The sequence below is a fragment of the Schistocerca nitens genome, chromosome 6 (assembly GCF_023898315.1).
Source record: "Schistocerca nitens isolate TAMUIC-IGC-003100 chromosome 6, iqSchNite1.1, whole genome shotgun sequence".
Lineage (NCBI taxonomy): Eukaryota > Metazoa > Arthropoda > Insecta > Orthoptera > Acrididae > Schistocerca > Schistocerca nitens.
In genome coordinates this window covers 113,856,908-113,878,119 of record NC_064619.1, presented here as the reverse complement: position 1 = coordinate 113,878,119, position 21,212 = coordinate 113,856,908, and positions in this window count along the sequence as shown.

Genomic DNA, 21,212 nt, shown 5'->3' with positions numbered 1-21,212 from the left:
TTTAAGGTGACAGAATGTGTATCATCACCATGGTTAGTCTTCTGTTCATCAAGGTGAGCATCATGGAGAATGTTCATCTCATTTGGCATGGGCAAAGATGACTTAATATGACAGCGCAAGCCAGTGCACCTACAATGGTCCACATTTGGAATTTAGAAAGCCACATGGAGACCTGCAATTATGTATGGTGCTTCCAAATTGGGAGTGATACCATTGAAACTGTGACTTTGAGGTGCCAGTGGAGGCTGGTGCAGTATTGTCAAGTGAGGGAGTGGTGTTGTGTGCAATCTAAAGGCCAGTGTGGCCATGTTGGTGGTTGTGACATTGCCATTGGCTCGAGTTGGGCTACCTGGCGCATGAGGCAGGTAGCAGAGATCTAAAGTTCCTTAGGGAGACAGTGTCCTCATAATTAATGGGCTACCTGTGTTGCAGTATTGAGCCATCCTATCAACAAGGCTGAACTTATTGTCAAACAGTTCTGTTTCACATGCAATCATAATAGCAAGTTGCAGCTGAGGTAGAAGTTTGACAATCCAAATGGTGTCTGTAACCAGTTAAAATTAGCTCCAATTTTAGCCACAAGGTGCAAATCTGGCACTGTACAGAAGCTCGTCAATGTCTCCAAAGCTCATACTGAACAAACTGCGTAAGTGGCAATTAATAATAAAGTCAACATTATGCCTTTCTCACTTATTTGACCATCTCTGTTCACATCCCAATTCTAATCTAATACATACTGAAACATTTATATATGTCTTTCTTGCATTCACCCCAACAGATTTGCAACTGATGGCCAAAATTGGAACTAACTGCTTTCATGTAAATCCATAATGATATGTGGGTAGAGCAGTGGCTGGTGCCTCATTTCTTACAGGGGGTTAAATTGTTGATGATAGTTTTGATGTGGTTTTGATGTTGCCGTTTTCATGGTATCAGCTGTAATGAACACAAGCCGAGAACCAGAACCTGAAACTGAAGTATGTGGATCAGAATGCTGTACCTGGTCCATTAGTACGTCAGTTGATGGTGGTCATTGTTGTCGCATGCCAGGGCATGCGACATTGTGTAAGAAAGTATGCATAATAGTACATGGTTCAGATTTTGGCACTGCCTGTCAGTTGAGGATTGGGAACACTTCTGATCGTATTGGAACTTATGCTGAGTTTCCTATATGGGTATATGTTTTTTTTGTCTATTGTTACTCATTTATTCAACTAAGTAGTTTATGGGAAAGATTAAAATGGGATAGGCCTGCAGTAATCAAGCCTGTAAAGCTATCAAGAAAAGATGAAGACCATTAATTTTCTTATGTTTGTAAAAACACCCATTGGATTTTTCATGAATCTTGTGCTGTCTGTCTTTTCCCGTCCTTGATAGAGAGAGGATGTGTATTTCTGTTTAGTTCACTAATAATGAGAAATACAGTAATTCTTACAGTACAAAGACAACTTCATTTACTGATTCCTTATTTCACCTGATCTATTTATCTGCATTACTAGTATCTGTAATATCTTGCAGAAGCAAGAAATTTATGCAAAGCAAGCTGGCTGCCATAACATTGTCTTTAAAGAAGAAGAGGAGGTAAATAACTTCAAGGATCAAAGCACTGTCATCTAAGAATTAAATATTATATGTTACAAATTTTTTGTGTGTACAAAAAATCATACGCCAGACTGTCTGGAGTGTTTGGCACAGTGTGTACATTAGCTGAGACACTTGTTCCCAAGCAAACTCACTATTGTTACACCTCTTGTGTGGTGCCAGCATATTTCCATCATAATTATTATTCTTAAAATTATTAATTAATCGGCAGAACTGGTGACTTTTTCCTAGGCAGTGCCAAATAGATTAGACATGTGCAATTATTAAATGATATAAAATACATTGTGTAATATTCTATTGTACTAATTGTTCTTTTTACTTATTTTGTTTTATGATTGGAACAACATTGCTGAGAGAAAACCAAGTGCAAACACCACATGGTATTTATAAATTACAAATGGTTAACTGGAGGAATTATAGCAACAACATTTAAGAAGATCGTGTATAAGGTAGGGAAAAGCTCCAACTTATCAAAAGTAGTATCAGTACCTTACCTTAACCAGTCATAAATTTGAAGTAGTAGAGATTTGGGTTAACATTATTTTGATTATCTGGAATGTGGATACAAAAATTGTAAAAGACAATAATAAACTGCAATACTGGCATAGAATACATCATGTACTGATTGTAAAATTTCTCACAGTCAGCTCTGAGATTAAAAGTCATTTTTTTTTCATATTTATAACTTCAAAAAATATTTGCAAAATGGAACCATTTAAAAAGGTTGTGCTATCTAGCAAAAATAGTATAAAGAAACAAAATGTTGCTGCAATGGGTGCAACAAATAACAGTGATACCAAAAATGTTAGCCATATCGATGATAGCCAGGAATATTACACATTGGGGAATATTACACAAATTCAATTAATGTGATGACAATAATGTCTTACCTCATGTGGCTACCATACTCATGGTAGATGAGACTAATTCTCAAATCTACCAAGAAGCATCTTCTCGCATGAAGCCAGTGAAATATGTGCTAGTCTGGAATCAGTAAATTTCAATTTTTTTTTGTCATGAGAACTTGTTGCAAATGTGATGGAACAAGACACAGTAGGTACATTAGACAGTAATGCATCATCAATGCAGGACATGTATAAAGGCTTCATGAACCTACTGAAGAATTTATTTAATAATTTTTCCACACAACAAACTAAAATACTTTATGAAAAATGTCATGACTTTAAAAATGAACAAAATCAAACATTTAACAGCTTTAAGAATGACCTATCACAGAGGATTAATAATGTAAATCAAAGTCTACACACTGGTCTTTCGAATGATTTAACTAGCAAACTTGCAGGAAACAAAGGGTGTTGCATACGAATGCATGCTTTCGCGGTGATATCTGTTAATAAAACATACTCGAGTTTCACGCCGCATCAAGTGGTTTGCTGCCCATAAGCTTTCGGCAGAGATCTCCTCTGCCATTGTCAAGTGGATGACTTGACAATGGCAGGGGAGATCTCTGCCAAAAGCTCGTGGGCAGTAAACGACTTGACGCAGCTTGAAACCCGAGAATGTTTTATTAAAGAGTGTTGTTGCGAAATACCTGTACAGTAAGCAGTAAGTCTTCATCTGACTGGGAATTAATGACATGTGGTGTTCCTCAAGGTTCCATCTTGGGTCCATTGCTTTTTATTGTGTGCATTAATAACCTTTCATCTGTTACATTGCAAGATGCTAAGTTTGTTTTCTTTGTAGATGATACAAACATTGCAATAAGTAGCAAGTCAAGTACAGATTTAGATACAGCTTCTAATCAAATTTTCACTGACATTAATAAGTGGTTTAAAGCTAATTTGCTGTCATTAAACTTCGACAAGACAAATATTGGTCCACAGTAGTCAAAGAGAGAATACATTGACAGGTTTTCAACCCATCACTATTCAATAGTAAACAAGGGGGATTGAGGAAGTATTTTAAAAAATACTTAAACAAAGCCACATATTAGACAAACCGAGTTTCCCATGTGGATGTATTGAAAATACTGAAAAATCACCTGCCTGCCCATAGCAGGGAAAGTTGATCACTTCACCTGAAACTGATACAGAGTATTTTTTATCTGTCCTCGACTTGATTGACCTAATATATGAAGAGGGGTCATCTAAACCACAGAACACTAATACGCAGCATGTGCCTCCACTCAATAGTGAACAGAAAAAGGTCAACAGTGGCAACAACCAACACAGTTGGCACCTGTGTGCCTCGTGCAATAACAATAATACAAGAAATAATTATGAGAATGGGGGAAACCAAAAGTACAAACAAAAATCACAAACAGAATTACAATAGACCACCTCATACTGAACAGAGGGACTATAGGAATATGAACTAGTGAGGTCAAATCCACAACATGGAGATAATTGAAGTTACCCACAATCAAAAGCTAACCCCCCGAACCAATCAGGGAAACTTGAACAGGTCACAATAAGCCCCCATTCGCAGACCAATAAAAGGGATGGGGGCAAGCATTTTACTACAAATTACTTTAGCATATATGACCATGGGGTAAATATGAAAGAAGAACTGTGTCAGGTGTAAACAACTTAGACAAGGATAATGAGGAATAAGTGCAAGCTGCAATTAATGCCCAGATATGTGATCTAGATGTACCTGTGGTACTTGACATGGGTTCACTGGCAAACATAATATCACAAGGCTTGTTTAACAAGTGGCGAAGACAATGTTGTACACCAACTTTTCCAGAGCAGAATTGCCATATTGTGACTGCAGTGGGGAGCAATTCAAAAGCAGTTAAACTTCAAGCATTAATACCCATTACCACATCAATTTTTCTCTGAAGTATATTTTTACTTATAGTAAATTGTCTTATTGGAACAGATACCTTTACACAACACAAAGTACAGATTGACATGGGGCAAGGAAAAAGTTTCGTTACAATCAACAAACAGAGGTTATCAGTAATTTTAATTAAAATCAGCACAACTGAAAATACACTCAAACTGAATACTGATCTCAGAGTACTGTTTCTTGATACACAAAAGGGTGAGCAGCTGAGACGCCTTGTCAAGGTTACCTCAAGGGCTTGATGAATTCTTAAAATTCACAGAACAGAATTCCGAAATTAGGGAGAAGTTGTGGGTCACAAGGCATGGTCTTCGGCCACCACCACCACATCTGCCAGCCACCACCATGCCCGATTTTTGGACTTAATCTGCCAGTAGTTGACTGCATGTGCACTTCCATGAGTTAAGTATAAACAACATTGCCATCTGTTTAACTTAACCTTACCTTTATTTACAGTAGGTGCCCAAAATGATGCCTCTCTGAGGAAAGAGCAGCCTGACGTCTTCTGGATACATTAGCAAACACTCGATGAATTTCAGCTGCCAAAATCTTGAAAATAACTAGCCAAGCCACATCTTCCAACTCACTGAGCATGTGGGGATTGGTTGTATAAACCTTGTCTTTTAACATTCCCCAGAGATTAAAACCACGTGGCTTTAGAGAATGAGGAGGCCAGTCAACTATCCTATCATCAAGAATACTTCATATTGCTGTCATAGAAGCATTGGCAACGTATGGCCTTGCAATGCTCTGCACGAAATAACCATACATCTATTCATTAGGTGTTAGTTCTTGAAAAAAAGCTGCAATATATTGTTGAAATACCTGTCAGTACATACTGTTTAGTGGAAAAAGATTGGTCCAACAATTCACCCTGCACTAATTGCAGACCGCACTCCTGTTTTGACATCATGTAGAGGTTGTTTATGTAATTCTTGTGGATTATAGGAGCTCCAACGTCGATTGTTCTGAGAATTTACATCCCCTGACAAATGCAGCCATGCTTAATCAGAAAAAAAATCTCAGGATCAATTTCCCCATTGTGCACACTGTAACAGCCAGTTGCAATAATGACATTGAGAAACAGTACTTGAGTTCCTCAGTTGATGCATTACCGTTATTTTGCATGGTTTCAGTTTTAGTTTGTGCACAGCTCTGTGATCAGATGCTCTTGACACACCAGTCTGAAGTGCCAGATGGTGTAAAGATTTTCTCGGGCTTGTTTTCAAGGCTTCCACTATCTTGCTGGACAGTGTGTCTAAGGCGTTCAGCCTGACCGGGTTGCCTCCAAACACATCTCCGACTATTGTCTGGTTGAAGGCATATGCGACACTAATCGGTGAAGAGAATGTGATATCAATCCTGAGCACAGTTTGAGTCATAACATGACATCCTGTGGCTGCACAAAAAGCATTATTCAACATGGTGGTGCTGCTGTCAGGGTTCCTCCAAGTCATAATTCGTAGGCAGCAGTCATCCATTACAGTAGTAGCTCGTGGGTGGACTGAACGAAGCTTGTCATTGACAGTTCTTCTCTCTCTGTGTCTCCTCCAAGTCCAAACATCACTTTGGTTCACTCCGAGACACCTGGACATTTCCCTTGTAGAGACCCCTTCCTCGCACAAAGTAACAATGTGGATGCAATCAAACCACGGTATTGACCATCTAGGCATGGTTGAACTACAGACAACCGAGCTGTCTACCTCCTTCTTGGGGGAATGACTGGAGCTGATTGGCTGTCGGACCCCCTCTGTCTAATAAGCACTACTCATGCATGATTGTTTACATCTTTGGGCAGGTTTAGTCACATCTCAAACAGTCAAAGGGACTGTGTCTGGGATAAAATATCCACAGTCAATGTCTATCTTCAAGAGTTCTCGGAAATGGGGTGATGCAAAACTTTTTTTGATGTGTCTAATATTTCGTCTTCCAATTGTTTATAATTAGTACAGAATTTATATTTGTTTATACATCAACAATAGAATTTAAGTTATGAAACAATTACTGATTTCACCCTATAACAAAAGATACTAACTAGGAATAGTCAAAATATATTAGAAAATCAATTACATACATAAAACTAACCACAAAATTAGATCGAGTGTTATATTCTTTAAAACTGAGGGCTAATATTTCTCTTTTATGAAAATGCAGAGCTGGCTGTTGTGGCCGAGCGGTTCTAGGTGCTTCAGACCGGAACCGTGCTGCTGCTACGGTCACAGGTTTGAATCCTGCCTCAGGCATAGATGTGTGTGATTTCCTTTGAATAGTTAGGTTTAAGTAGTTCTAAGTCTAGTGAACTGATGGCCTCAGATGTTAAGACCCACAGTGCTTAGAGCCATTTGAACCATTTGAAAATGCAGATTGTACTCACATATGTCAATGGCAATTAGTTAAAAGATAAAAAAATGAATTTTAAGGAGGCAGATGGCAAAACAGGAGGGGAAGTAAAACTATTCCAGCTTGCTTTGTCACAACCCCCTGTAGACATCACCCCATCTCTAGCAGACTCCATCAAATACCCCACTTCACCAATGTCCAATGCCCCTTTGCCCAACCTTTCATTGATGCATTGTCAATTTCATACATTCCAAAAATAGAAATTCTTGTGTTTTTGCAAAATATAATTTGAGTTGACAGTGACAATTATTTTTAACTGCTTTTGTTTTAAGTTGAGACTAAAATACCTGGATGACTAGTTTTCCAGAACCCATGGATTTTTGTGTAAAAAAGTGTAATAATAGGGTGAAGTAACAGAAATAATGAATAAGTAAAATAAAAAGTAGCATACCAGGAAGAGCTGAGAGTTAATTGAATACTGACAAAAGTGGCATCATGTGATTATTAACAGAGAGACAGGCAATAATAGAGTCAATTTGGAATCGAGAATACCACCCTGGGGCTGTTACCTGCTTATCACAATTATCAGTGCATTAAAGGAATATGGAGAGGCCCTATTTCTGCATTTTGATTGAAGAGGATGATTCGAAAGGTCAATTTAAGTGGCGACTTGGAAACTGAGGACCATTTGCACAAAACTCAACAGCTACAAAATTTGTAAAAATGAGTGTTATATAAGTATTTGTGTACTTCTGGCTGACAAAAATCCATTGCAGTAGACGGATTTCTTTTGAAAACTTACTATTTGTCTGTATAATCTTGCACACCAAACTTTGAAATTTTTCTAAACTCAACATCTGCAAAAACAGTTGTTGCCAGATGTGAATATCTACAGCTTGTGTTAGGTATTTATTGTTAGTTTTTGACAAAACAGCTCACTACTTCCCAGTCAAGGGTCATAGTTACATGCCCTTGACAGGGTATTTGATACCATTGAAAAGGTGTTGAGAAAACTAGAAACTGTAAACTCATCATCACACTATCATAAGGTTCAGAGGTGCCATATTAACTGTATTGTTCTTGGCAAGGACTACTATGTGCACGAGTTCAAGACCGTTGCTAACAGATTAGTAAAAGAGAAGCTACAATTCAAAATGCCTGAAGCCAAACAAAAAGGAACATCATTTGGAAAGTTGAAATTACAACATTGCTGAAGTAAAGAAAACTAATGTAGCTAGTTTCAAAGACATTGATCAGTCAGCTGTAATAAAACCTACAAACCTTGTGAGTGTCAAAAATGCTGACCAAGTAAAGAGACTAGAGATGTTTTGATACATCATCAGAAAAAGCCTGAGAGTTGCATGAGAAATTAAATAATTTATTAAATTATTATTTGTTCACCAATTTAAAATAAAATGGAATATTACTGCAATAAAGCAATTATCTGTAGATGTTCAGTGCTGCAAAAAATTTATGATTTTTCACAAATTCTTATTTGCAAATGAAAATTGATAGAAGTATTTCTCCTCCATTGTGTTATGTATATTGAGTTTACTCAAGGAATATAATTTTGTAAGACTTCAGCAGTGTATACTGTTTAAGTACTTCAGTAAAATGTGTTTCCCCTATTCAAAAAGCAGCAGTGGGAGGAAAAATGTATAAAGATGTAGTAAATGTGCAAGCTTCCAGAGCTAGTGGCTCCTTCTTATGGTAGAAGGTCTGAAGGAGTAGGAAGAGGAATGATGGAAAAGACTGGTGAGATTTAGGAAATGGGAAGAGTTTGGAAAAATCACCCAGGAGCCTGGTTTAGTAGAGACTTACCATATGGGATGGGATGTAAATTGACAAGTATCTTCCTCTAATCTTGTCTGATAAGTCTCTGCCTGACCTGGGATCTGGGGCAACTTTTCCACCCTCTGGCCATTTCCTAAATCTCAATAGTCCATTTGTTTCACCCCTTTTCCTACTCCATCAACCCTTCTGCCAGAAGAAGGAGCCATTGTCTCCCAAAGTTTACACATTTCTTTAACATTTATATACATTTTCTCCTGCTCCCACTTTGTGAGTAAATTTTTTATCTGTGCAATTACAATGTGATTTTGAATGCCTTACTTAAACAACCTACATGCCTACATGCAGTTAGAAATCTGTGAAGATTCTGCTTCATCCCCGCGTATGACAAAATTTCAGGTATTAAAACCAAAATCCTTTATTTTTTACAACTACTGTGAAATCTCATTTTTTGGAGTTTTTTTGTAGCAACCATTAAACACCAAACAGCTGATATAAATGATAATGTATAAAAACCAAAAGATAATGGACTATAATACAAGCAATTAATGACTCTAATGAAAGTTATGATGGACTGTAACCCAAGAGATGAAGGACTTAACTACAAAAGATAATGGAACAAAAATAAAGTGAGATTATGAAGTCTCTGATGTGAACATTTGAAATATGAAAGAGAATGGACCTTGAAACATGGAGCTAACCTAATGATGGAATGTCACATGTGTCTTGACAGAAATTTGTGGTTTCACAAGAAATGCGTGACAAATATTTGAACTATCTAGCAAATCACTACAGGATTTAATAAGATAATCTAAAAATTATAAATTTCTCTATTTTATATTAACTTCAATGTATAGGAAATAAAAATTTCAGTAACTAGTAACTTTGCATCAGATAATATACACATAGTGACAAAGAAAACTATGCATCCCAAAAAACCTTTTTCAGAAAAACATTTTATCATACAGACAAGTTAAACATTGTGCAGTTACTTTATGTCAGTGTCAGAATTTTTCTCACATTTGAGGCTTGTAAAAGTCTTGGGTGATGTTACTGTGGTATTATGTATCAATACCACCATACCAGCATATCACAGTTGGCAATGGAATAGCTAGTTCTGTCAGATTTTGGTAGCAGTTGTGTGAGATATGGTGGACCAAATGGTGGGCACCCTTTGAGCCACACTTCCAGTGGCTGTGCACTGTGAATGCCCTTGGCTATCACAGATTAGGATGGCAAACAGCAACCAGAAAACCCTTGCACTTGGAGCCTCTGTGCCACAACAGCATTGTTCATGCTTGGTACAACAAGCCCCATCCTAGTTGACATTGTGGTAGATGCTTTTTCTTGCTTTGCTGTTTGTAGTGAGTTTTCATAAGCTTGGAGAAATACAAGTTAAGTAAATCTTCTGATTACTGTGTTAACTTATTCACCACCAATTTCTGCCCCTTTCCAGCTTTCTTATGTCAACAGTTGCCACACCACTCTCTAGCTCACCTCTTCTTAACATTGTGTACAAAGTTATTTACAACATACAATGTGAGAGTCATTCTACTTGTGTGTCACAATTATCAATTTTACTTCTTCCTGTTCTGTCATTTTTTGGTTGTTTGTTTCTTACAGTTACTTCTCCTCTGATTACCCAATGTTTGCTTTGCTTGTGCTCTATATGTTCTAGGTTCTGCAGTTGCTGCTTTTGCAACCCTTTTTGCTCTCTCTGTGCTACGTTTGCTTTTTACTGTTTGTATCTGTGCACTGCTTAATTGTCTTGTTATTTGGTATGTTGCTTAAAGAAAGAATTACTATATCTGTAAACTGCTACTGCTTGCTACACCACCTCTAGTTGATCTAAGTCATAGTCAACAGATGGCACAACTGCCTGAAGTGATGAATTGCTTCATGAAGGTGTGGAGAACTTCACACAAGATGCTGAACCCAAAAGTAGGGCCACTGCCTGCATCATCTTCATATGTGCTGCCTTTTCATGAGTTCGATGAGGTGAAGGAAGACTAGACAGAGTACCTCACACATTTCAATCCACACATTGCAGTGCATCATATACCAGGTTGGCCACAGTGTGAGTGACTGTGTATCTTATGCATGAAGTTTCTTCCACAACCAGCCCTGCACTATTACCATGTGAGGACCTACTGTACTTACTTAGAAATTATTATGAAGACTGGGTACAAGCAGCGGCTGCTTATTATAAATTCTGTAGGTTGCATAACCAACAAGAACAGGCATACCATCAGTGGGTGACTGCATTGCAATGCCTTATTAACAGTGCAGATTCAAATGTAACAACAGAAAATACTACAGTGAGGCAATGATTTGTGATGCCCTCATGCACAAGGAAGCTGACTCTCAAATTTAGGAACAGATTCTTAAATACTCAAGACTCTTCCTTGCAACAGGTTCTGCAGATTCTGGACTATAAGGATTCCTGCAAAAGTGCAGCAGACAGTTCTGAGGTAGTGCCTGTTTGTTCTTTAGCTAGTCATGAGAAATGACAATCAGGTCTTGCAGCTGGCTTGCAAATAGAGACCTGGCTGGCTACAGGCACAACAAGTGTAGTAATAGTAGTAGCTCTTTTCATCCATAGATCTCTTTTTACAAGGATATAGGGCATGTGAAAGTATTTACAAATTTAGAACAATTTAAAATAAGCTAATTCATATACACATATATTTACAGACTTCTAGTTAGAGACAATCATTAGATTTACTCCTAGTATACAATACTTTTTTTTTTACAAATCACTTATTAAATAATGTAATGCCACATTGTTCACTCATATCTCACTATCAGTCACTGCACACACTATACACACATTGTTTCATAATACTTCACACACACACACACACACACACACACACACACACACACACACACACACACACTGGTGATCTCTGGGCCATTTTCTGTTCCGCAACTTCCCATTTGCTATCCTGAAAAGCTGAGTCAGCATCCCTCCATAATGAGTGAGACATTGAGCTCAGAAAGAGGAAGAGGTGTTAGTATTATGCTATGCATAGCTTTGAGGTAAGTATTTCTAGAAAGAAAAAAATAAGATTCCCAACTCATCTGCAGTGCTACATGAAGACATTAAACTTTAGGTGTCTCTTAATATTGCCAGTCAGTCAGCCTGTTCGCTACTTAACACTGGAGCTTAAGTGACTTTGCTCAACTGTAGCATTTACAATTTGCTTGGCAAACCTAAGTTGTGCATATCATGCCATACACCGATAGCATATAATGGCCAAGGCATTTCTGTCTTAGGCAGTTGTAGCCTTACTGCAACTTTCCAAAATTTGACACAGACAGTGACATTGGCAGTGCTTTCCTCCCCAGACAGTGCTAATATTTTTGGTTTGGGCACTTTTGGTTTGTTTGAGTTATGTATCAAGGACAATGTACTTCCTGTTTCTTTGTTTCATCCTTGGGATGGTTTTGCTAAGTTATGTGCAGAAGTTAGGATTTGTTTTTTGAGGGTTTAGGCAAAGCCAATGCTTTTGTTGCCCATGACACAATGAAGGATGACGAACAGCCACATTTTGTTAGAGCTTGTCCTGACCCTCAGGCTCTTCGAGAACGGGTGGCTCAGAAACTTACTACTTTGCAAGACAGTGGGCTTGTAGCACCCATTAATGTCTGTCAGAGGGCATCCCCCCTTGTTATTATAAAGAAGCCATCTGGCAGACTCTGAAGAAAACTGTGAATGCTCAAACAGACATTGACACTTTTCCCTTGGTGTGTTTGGAAGAAATTATGGATAAATTGGGTGCTGGTCATTACTTTTCCAAAATTAATTTGTATCACACTTACTTGCAAATCCCACTGGATGAACAGTCGCAACAAGTCATTGTCATTAACACTCATCTGGGTCTCTTCAAACGTTTGAGGTTACCATTTGGCGGGGATACTGCAGTCACTATTTTTCAGCACTTTCTGGAGCAACTGTCAGCAGACGTTAAGAACACATTAGCAATCTTTGCACTGTTTTTCAAGAGTGGACCATTGCTGGTCTCAAATGTAACAGAGACAAATGTGTGCTTTTACAGACTGAACTTGAGTACTTAGGACATGTCCTTAATAGCCAGGGTTTTCACCCCTTGCACTCACATTTGCTTGCTATCCATGACCTTCCACCCCCACGCATTGTGGGGGAATTGCAGTCCATGTTGGGGAAGCTCACGTATTGCATCTGATTTATTTGTAACACCTCGCAAATCGTGGCTTACTAGCATCTCTTGCAAAGGAAGAAGGTTCCTTTTCTTTGGTTGCAAGAGTGTCAGTCTACTTCCCAAAAGCTGCCATCGATGCCTTGTTTGTTTTGATTCAGACAAACCTATGGTCTTGGCTGTGTTTGCGTCCTCTTATGGCATCAGTACAGTTTTGTCACATAAATTTGGTTCTGTTGACAGGATGATTTCCGTTACTACGAAGTTGTTGAACAAAGCTCAGTGTAATTATTTGCAAATTGAAAAGGATGCTCTTGTCATTGTCTATGGTGTCACTAAGTTTCACCAGTATCTTTTTGGCAGAAAATTTTATTTGATGACTGACCATAAACCTCTTCAATCTTTGGTTAGTCCTTTTCAGTCAGCCCCAGCTCACACAGCACAGAAGCTGCAATGGTGGTCTCTTCTTTTGTCAGATTATCAGTATGAGATTGTGCATTAGCTCACTTCTAAGCACACCAACGCAGATGCTCTTTCTTGCCTCCCTGTTGTGTGGTGGATGGAGGTGGTGGGAGCAAAGCACCATTGTAGAACATATTGGATGTTCTACATTTCTCCTGCAGGGACCAAGAGGAGAATAGTGAGCAAGATGGCGGCTAGTGTTGATATGCATACTGTTCATGCGGAAAAAAGTGAAAATTACACCGATAAAAACAGCGTTTGCACGAATTGTAGTGATGAAATCAGAAAGTTAAATGATCGTTTAAGTAGTCTGCAATTAACCATTAATACTCTGATGAGCGAACTAAAAAAACTTACGACCAGAAAGTGTGAACCTAAATCAATCTTGCCTCACAGTAACCACGAAATTCCAGGCAAAGTGAAAAACAAAGTGCCTCATTCTCAACAAAGGTTATTGTATGACCCTAATACCGCGTTAACAAGCAGGTTCAGTGTGCAATCAACCGTGCAAGGTAAGAAACATTGTGCATGTGATAAAACTAACTTCCGAGCTGAATATGAAACTACAAATACGCGGAGTGATACATCCAAAAGAATGCCTAACAACTCAACTACTGTTATGAAAGGAAATGAAACTGAAAGACCTGAACACTTGCGTGACCCAAATATGAAGTATATGTCCAGCGCTGATACTAAATTGTTTGGCCATAACGACGGTGGACCTTCTAAACAGGCAGAGAAACCTAAACGAAGAAAAGTAGTTTTGATGGCAGACAGTCATGGTCGTGGATTTGCTCGCCTTCTGAACGGTCAGTCCAGTTTACAAACAATCGCTTACATAAAGCCTGGTGCTTCTATGTCGGAAGTTTGCAATCATGTACGATCCACAGACGTTGCTGACTTATCCTCTGAAGACTTTGTTGTGCTAATTGGTGGGTCAAATGACGTATATAAAAACGAAACCCACAAAGCAAAACAAGAACTAAAAAGGTGCTTAGGACAGTTGACACACACAAATGTTTTAGTGCTGAACATTCCACATCGGCATGACTTACCGTGTTGGTCATGCGTAAATAAAGAAATAATCAATGCCAACCAACAAATTTCATTACTTTGCAAACATTTCAGAAATGTAGAACTCGTAAATGTTAATAATATTGGGCGCAGATTCCACACATTACATGGATTGCACGTTAACAACATGGGGAAAAAACTGCTCGTCGGAAAAATTGAAGAAATTATCACCAAGAGGCATCAAACACTGAAAAGTAAAATCATCCTGGATTGGCCCCCCAAATATTCGAAGGAAACAACGCCAGCAAGACCTCACTCACCAACATCAACAACAAAAGAAGGAACTAGGTGCCTCCAATATTCAGGCACAATGAATGCAGTAACAGCTCTACCAATTGCAGACGCAGCTCAAACACCAGCAGCAATATTATCAACAGCAGGTGCAGCAGCTGAACAACTACCAGGGGAACCAGACACAGAAGAAAATGCTGCTGCAGATGATAATAGAAGAATAGGTGCACTCGGGAAAAGAAAAGCAGTACTTCCAGCACACCTGAATGATTTTTTATTGACAGGGTAAAGGTAAGTGATCAATTAAATATGCCAAAGTCTAACAATATGCCAAAGCCTAACAAACCCTTTAATTTCATGCTGATTCATCAAAATGTCCAATCATTGCTAAACAAATTAAGTGAAGTTGAAATTTTATGTACTGATGAGCTAAAAAACGTTTCTGTAGTGTGTATAACTGAACACTGGCTGCCTAAAGATGCAATGTCAGTCACAAAACTTGCAGACTTCAATCTTTCTTCATCATTTTCTAGAATTACATCCAGTCATGGAGGGTCATGTATATTTGTTAAAAATGGCATTGATTATTGTAACATAAAATGCATTGAACTGTTAGCTCAAGAGAAAATTTTTGAAGTATCCGCAGTTGAACTCTCTGCATTAAAATTAATAATCATCTGTGTATATAGGAGCCCTGATGGGAACTTAAATGATTTCTGTCACCAACTAGAAGCAGCTTTAAATACTATAAAAAACTTCAACAAAACAGTGATCATATGTGGAGATTTTAATATTGATTTTCAAGAAATCTCAAAAGACCAGCAAAGCTTGATGACCCTACTGGAAACATATAACATAAAAGCCACCATAGACTCTCCTACAAGAGTTACACCAAAAACTAGCTCAACAATTGATCAGATATTAATAAACACAAATGTAAATCACAATTTATGTGCCGGAAATCTTAATACTGGCTTCAGTGATCACTATGCACAGTTTATTGCTTTGCACACCCCAAGTGAAACAACTGAGAAAGAGGAACTTGTAAAAGAAGCAAGGAAATTCACTAACAAACAAATAAACCTTTTTGTACAGAGACTAAGTGAAGAAACTTGGTATGAAGTGTATACCTGTGAGAATACTAACAAAAAGTTTGAAAAATTCATGGAAATCTTCATGTCATACTTTGAAGCTGCATTTCCATTAAAAAAGCAAAAATGTCAACCTAACTTCAAGAAGAACAAATGGATTACAATAGGTATTAGAATATCTTGTGCAGAGAAAAGAAGATTACACGATATAGCAAAGACACAGAACATGCCTCATGAATTTCATTTGTACCTGAAGAATTACAAGAGGATCCTCAAAAATGTTGTAAGGAAAGCTAAAACAATGGCAAATGACAAATACATTGAAAACTCAAAAAACAAATCTAAAGCTATATGGGAAGTTATAAAAAATCAAACAACAAGTGAAACTAAACAATATAAAAATGTGAACTTATGTTATGAAGGACAAATGATTTCTTGCCCAACAGAAATTGCAGGGACCTTCAACAAATATTTTGCAAATGTAAGTGAACAGTTGGTGAGTGGACTGGAAGAACACAACAAAATATCACCTCCAACATGCAATAGTGTGAGAAATGTGTCTACATCTTTGTTCCTTTCACCCACAAATTCTGAAGAAATTTTATCAGTTATAAAAACCTTGAAAACAGGCTACTCATGTGGAATTGATGGAATACCAGATGCAATTATTAAAAAATGCTGTCTTGCCTTAGCTGAACCCTTGACACATTTGTGCAACAGCTCACTGGCATCAGGAACCTTCCCTTCATGCTTAAAAACAGCAAAGCTGAAACCACTGTTCAAAAAAGGAAATCCAGAATGTGTTTCAAATTATAGACCAATAGCCCTACTGCCTGTATTTTCTAAAATTTTAGAAAAAGTTTTTTATAAGAGATTGTCTGATTTCCTAAATAAAAATAAGATTCTCTCTCCTTCACAGCATGGCTTCAGGAAAGGCTATTCAACTGAAAGTGCAATATTTGAATTTCTTAATGAAATCTATACTAAACTGGATGCAGGTGAGTTTGTGACAGGCATATGTCTTGATTTATCTAAAGCTTTTGACGTCATTGACCATAGTGCCCTACTGCAGAAGCTTGACCAGTTAGGAATTAGAGGTATATCCAATGAGTGGCTCAAGACATACCTATGTGGTCGCAAACAGGTGGTTGAAGTGCAATATACTGATCATAACAAAATCAGCTACTACTATTCAGGATATGAAAATGTGAAATATGGTGTCCCTCAAGGATCAGTATTAGGACCCATTCTGTTTCTCCTCTATGTCAACGATCTTATGTACAACAAGTATTGCCAAACTACCCTCCAATTTGCAGACGATACAAGCTTCCTTATTAGTGGTAAAACAGAAGAAAAACTAAAAGACTCCGCTATCCAAACAATGAACAGTGTAGAACAGTGGTTCAGCTACAACAAGCTAATTATAAACAAAGAAAAGACAGTAGCACTGAATTTCTATAATGTAAAAGGAAGACACCACCCAAACATAGAAATAGAACTTAGGGACAGAGTTCTTGAAAGTGTTGACAGCACTAAATTTCTGGGACTCTGGCTCCAGAACAACACAAAATGGGCGGTACATATTGAATATTTGCAAAGAAAACTAAGCAAAACCTGTTACATGATACGGATCTTAAAAACTTGTTGCAGCAAAGCCAGTCTGTTAAATGTATACTACTCCTATGTGCATTCTGTAATTAAATATGGCATAATCTTCTGGGGCAATACAACAACAAATATTAAACTTTTCAGGATGCAAAAGAGAATACTAAGAATTATTGAAGGGGTAAACAATACGAAATCGTGCAGACCCATATTCAAGAAATTGTCAGTTCTTCCTCTTCCTTGCATTTTTATCTATGAAACATCAGTTTTCATCAAACAATATATCAATAGACACCCAGATATCTTATTAAAAAATGAAGATATACATGCACACAATACAAGGCAAAAATCTGACCTTCATGTGAAACGGGTGAGAACATCATTGTGCCAAAAAGGCACACTACATACTGGGATAAAGATTTTCAATAATCTACCTAAACATATTAAATCAATAGGTAAACTCTGTAGTTTTAAGGCTGAAGTAAAGGCATATTTAATTGATCATTGCTTTTACAGTCTGACAGAATATATAAAAGCCAAACAACAAAAATAAAGATGCATTATTAATATTCTAATTTGTATGTTGCCTGTAATGTTTGTTGTATTTATGAATCTGTGCTAAATTACTTCAATATCTAGTCCTTAAGATTGCAATACAAACTGTATTTTATCTTGTAAATACCTAACCATGTCCAATATCCTTGTATATATTCTATACATATAGGATTTGAAGGACTAAATAAAAAATAAAAAAAAATCAAATTCTTCCTTATGAATTTGGTGATCCTGCCACAGGCTTTATGCTTTCAGATTCTATGCCTTCCTGGACACAGCAGCCCTCGATACATCCAGCTTTCACGGGCCCTGCACCATCAGCACTGATCCCAAAACTGACGGAAGTCGATGCCCCTTCATGGTTGTTGCTCTCTCACCAACTACAACTGTCAGGGGATGGGCCCCTCTTCCTGACAGCTATTCCACATGCTGCCTAGGTCCCTCTGTAGTCATTGCCATACCTCCATCTCTGTTTGCTCCTCTGCCTATGGATGTAGGTGGATGCCCTCTGCATGGTTTTTTGGCTAGTGTTCCCAGGTGGAATCAGGATGCAGGCTGGGATCTTGGCACCAGACTCAGTTTCTGCTCCCATCTCCTCATTGCCACCTGCATCCAGCCCTCAGCCCTCTCCCACCCCTATCATCTATCACTCATCTACATTACATGATGATGGTGAGGAGGTTTGTGGTGGCTGGATGTGGTACATGTATCAATACCGTCCTACCAGCATACCACAGTTGGCAACGGAATAGCAAGTTTCCATCAGACATTGATAGCTGTCACACAAGACGTGTCGGACCCAATGGGGCATGTCTACTTAGCCACACTTCCAGCAGCTCTTTATTTTATTTTATTTATATACTTGTTCCATAGATCTGTACATGTGAGCAAGTCACTCAGATGTAGAACGAGTCAATGTACATAATAAAATACATAGAATAAAGACATTGTTATAGTATTAATAACAGTGCACAAAAGTCATACTTATTAGCTTAAAAACTAGTCAACATAAATGTGAAGATAGCAGTTTCATATTTAGGGTTTTATTGCATTTATTTTAACCTTGAACAGTAATCAAAACTTAACATTTTGGGTTTAAAAGTGACCCAAAAATGGAAATGAGAAAAACAGGAATTTTTACATTAGGGCATTATTACATTAGTTTAACAGTAAACAGTGTCAAAAAATTTAAAAACATCTTTCCAATCTGGGTTTTACTTATTTCTCTGAAAGAATTCCTCTAGTGAATAAAGTGAGTTCTCAAGTAAATAATTTTTCAAGCTACGTTTAAATAGGGATGTACTACTCCTTATACTTTTGATGCTGTTGGGTAGGGAATTGAAAATTTTCGTTCCAGCGTACTTTACCCCTTTCTGAATAAGTGTCAAGTTCTTTAACTCACAGTTGAAATCCTCTTTTCTTCTGGTGTTACGTTCATGATGTAGGCAATTCGTTTCATACAGAGTGGGGTTATTTATTATGAAGCACATCAGTGAATATATGTACTGAGATGTTGCTGTCAGTATTTCAAGTCGTTTAAAAAGATTTCGACATGAGGTTCGTGGGGGTACACCACAAATGATTCTTATTGCTCTTTTTTGTGCTGTGAGGATTTTCTTTGCGGCAGGTGTATTGCTGCAGAAGATGATGCCATAACACATGACTGAATGAAAATAGCCAAAGTAAGCTGACTTTGAGATGGTAATGTCATTGAAGCGTGACAAAATTCGTAAAGCAAATGTTGCCGACATCAGCCGTTTTAGTGTTTGTAGAACGTGATGTTTCCAGTTCAGCCTACTGTCCACATATACGCCTAGGAATTTTGATAAGTACACTTGCTTTATCATCTGATCATTCTGTGTGATAACTATTTCTTTTGGGTTTTTGTGGGTTGTCTGGAACTGGATAAAATTGGTTTTTTTCAGGTTTATTGAAAGGGAGTTAATACTAATCCAACCCAGAACTTCTTTAAGGATATCATTGACCTCGGATTCTAAGTCAGTAGTTGACACATTATCCACCACAATGCTCGTATCATCAGCGAACATTGTAAATTTACACTGCTTATTGATGGATAAAGGCAGGTCATTAACATATATGAGGAACAGCAAGGGCCCAAGCACTGATCCCTGTGGCACTCCATGCTGCACAATTCCCCACTCAGAGTCCACTATATATTGTGATACACTATCTGAAACATCTAGAATAATCTTCTGCTTCCTATTTTCGAGGTACGATTGTAACCAGTTCCCTACAGGTCCTGTAATTCCATAATGACAGGCCTTCTTGAAGAGTATCTGGTGATCTACACAGTCGAACGCCTTTGATAGGTCGCATAAGACACCAATTGGCAGCCTCTTGCTGTTTATAGACTCTAGAACATCATTTGTGAATGAGAAAATTGCGTTATCTATTGAAACTCCCTTTTGAAAACCAAACTGCTGACTGTTAATGATGTTCAGGTCACCAAGGTGTGCCACAATCCTGTTGTACAGAACTTTTTCTAGGACTTTTGAAAATGTTGTTAATAGAGAGATAGGGCGATAGTTTGACACATTTGTAGCAGCATCCCCTGCTTTGTACAGGGGCCTGACAACAGAGTATTTCATTCTGTCTGGAAACACTCCTTGTTGCATGGATGTGTTGCAGATGTGAGACAAAACTTCGGTCACTTCACTACAGCAAGCCTTCAACAGCTTGCTTGAAATATCGTCGATACCAGCAGAATGTTTATTTTTCAAGGACTCTATGATTTTTTTGTTTTCATTGGCAGTAATGGGAAGCACACTTATTTGACTGAAAGGTTCTGGAAAATTATTTTTCATTATACAGGGAGCTTTATCTACAGAAACATGGCAACCTATCTGTGTTGGGACAGTTAAAAAATGTTGGTTAAAGATTTCAGCAATTTCCTCACTATTAGTTATCTTTGAGTTGTCAACAGTTAAAACAATATTTTTGTCTTTGGTGTAGTTTACAGTCCCTGTTTCTTTATCACATTCCAGATTGTTTTAATTTTATTTTCATAATTAGTAATTTCAGATGCTATACACATACTTTTAGAGTTTTTAATTACTTTGGCAAGAATTTTACAGTAGCGTTTATAATGTTATAGCTGAGCAGGGTTGTTACAAGTCTTTGATGCTATGTAGAGTTGTCTTTTTCTCTGACAGGAAGCTATGATGCCCTTAGTGAGCCATGGTTTTTTTGCAGACCTAGCAGGTTGGACTCTGTATTACTTTTTTGGAAATACACTTTCAAAGGTACCTGCTATCTCATTTGTGAATAAATTGTATTTTGAATTAGCAGTTTCTGCTAGATAAACAGGTGTCCAGTCAATATGCTGAAGACATGATCTGAACGTCTGAATAGCTTCCTCACTTATTTTCCTTACTGTTTTCCATCTAAGTGAGGTGTCACTCAGAGGAACTCCCAAGCTGTTGAAAGTAACTCGTTGTCCGTCATGGTC